At 35.1% G+C, this 1,999-nt stretch overlaps 1 pseudogene; it reads right to left on the reverse strand.

The window, feature by feature from the left end:
• Nucleotides 1-820: 820 nt before the first annotated feature.
• On the reverse strand, nucleotides 821-1,568 carry LOC149561530 (cytochrome P450 750A1 pseudogene; annotated as a pseudogene).
• Between the last annotated feature and the right edge of the window lie 431 nt (nucleotides 1,569-1,999).

Here is a 1,999-nt window from a genome sequence, read left to right on the forward strand (position 1 = left end):
AGTTTGAGAAGCTAAATCACAAGGTTCAATTTTGTATTTTCTTTTGGTATCAACAATTGGGCTCACACTTAATATGTTACAGAGTAAAATAAATAGAATGAAAAAAAAAACATATTCTAAACCAGAAACAACAATAATAAATCTTACAGTTCAATTATTTTTAATGTCCTGTAAGTTTAAACTTATTAAATGTTCTGTACCAAATGATTACTACTGTTTTACCAGTCTTACAACAGTTAACATTGAAAATCTCTAAAACACGATTCTAAATGAGATGCCACTTTATGGAGTCTATGATATGGAAATTTAAAAGTAGTATTAAAGAAGAGTTACACCAATTTGAATTCTGTTGTCTGTATTAGCACATTATGATGGTTATTTGTTCTTGTCATCAAGATCCAATTATTGTTGAGCTTTTAAATGGGGATAGCTCACTTGAAACGTTATCCATCCTAAAATCTAAACTCTATTTTGCATGACTGTTGATGAGATTGGACTGAAATAGTAGCTATTAAATTTCCTGACTTCTACATGTTCAAACTCAGTTTCAAAGTGGGAACAACAAGAAGATTATCCTTTCTAGGAATACTGGTTCTAAAGATCTCAGTCATATCCAATTCAAAGGGATCACCATTGCCTTCCAAATTCTAGTCAAAGCAGTGCACCAGCTGAGCCAAAATAAGATCAATGTTCGCCATTGCAAATCCAGCACCAGGGCTTCCTCTCCTTCCTGCAACAAAAGTAACACCTCGAAATCTCGCCCTTTGATATCAATATTCTTACCTATAAATCTCCCAAGCTTGAATATTAAAGAATCTTCTCACACTGATGGATCTCTTCCAATCGCCCACACATTCACAATTAGCCCTGTCTTGTGAGGTATAAAGTAACCAGCAACTGTACAGTCTTCTCTGGCTTCATGTGGAAGCATTAAGGGCCCTTGAGGGTACAATCTGAAAATCTCTTTCACCGCACATTGTAGGTATTCCATGCCCACAAGCTCAGATCCTCTCACCATGCACTGTTTTTCAGCTATACATTCAATTTCTCCTTGTAACTTCTTGGCAACATGTGGGTTTCTCACCATCTCACATATTGCCCATTCTAAGGCATTGATTGTTGTCTCCAAACCACCAAGAAACATGTCCTGTCAAAAGTGAAAAAACAAATATTCAGAATTTCCTTCAAACCCTGGCACTGAATTAAAGAAGATAAATAATGCAAGCAAATTCAAGAAAATTATTCCTTCTTTCTGATGATGGATGACAAAGTGATTTGAAAAATAGATTGAAAAGTTTAGTCTACATGACTAAATAATATTCATAGACTGTAGTAGCCGGTACCAATAATTCAAGCAAATGTCAATATCAGCAGGCAAACAGAGAGGGATGTGAGCATACATGGATTGTTGCTTTAATGTGTTCTCAGGTGATTTTCATTCCATTTTCATTCTGTTCCATCTCATCTACCAGGTCCTTAGTATGGTTTTCATTTTCCTGACTCCCTTGTAGATGTTGATCAATAATCTTCTCAACAACTGCATCAAAGAAGTTGTGGGCTTTCTTCATTTTACCCTTCACACCACTCTTAAGTCATCAATCCAAACAATGGAAGGAATGAAGTCTCCAATGTTGAAAGCCCCAATCATCTTTGTGACCTCTTGCACCATTTGGTTGAGCTCCTTGCCTACCAAATCATCAAAAAATTTAGTACCAGCCAATGTCCTCCAGATTATAGAGAAGATGAGAGATTCTATGATCTTGCTCACATTCACTGTTGTTTCTTCATTCTTGGAGAATATCTTGGTTTCTAAAAACTTTTGTTTCTAAGTTATTGGTTTTGGATTACTCGAATGAAGATGTAATTAGGAGATTTGGAGAATTTATTGGCTGCTAAAAAACTTTGTTTCAAAGTTTTATTTGAATGACTAGAATTTTTTTTTAAAATTCTAGAACAAATGGATCTAATGAATGTAAAAGAGAGTAGATCTTGAACAGCG

The sequence above is a fragment of the Cupressus sempervirens genome, chromosome 4, assembly GCF_028749045.1.
Source record: "Cupressus sempervirens isolate cs-2001-9-10 chromosome 4, ASM2874904v1, whole genome shotgun sequence".
Taxonomy (NCBI): Eukaryota; Viridiplantae; Streptophyta; class Pinopsida; order Cupressales; family Cupressaceae; genus Cupressus; species Cupressus sempervirens.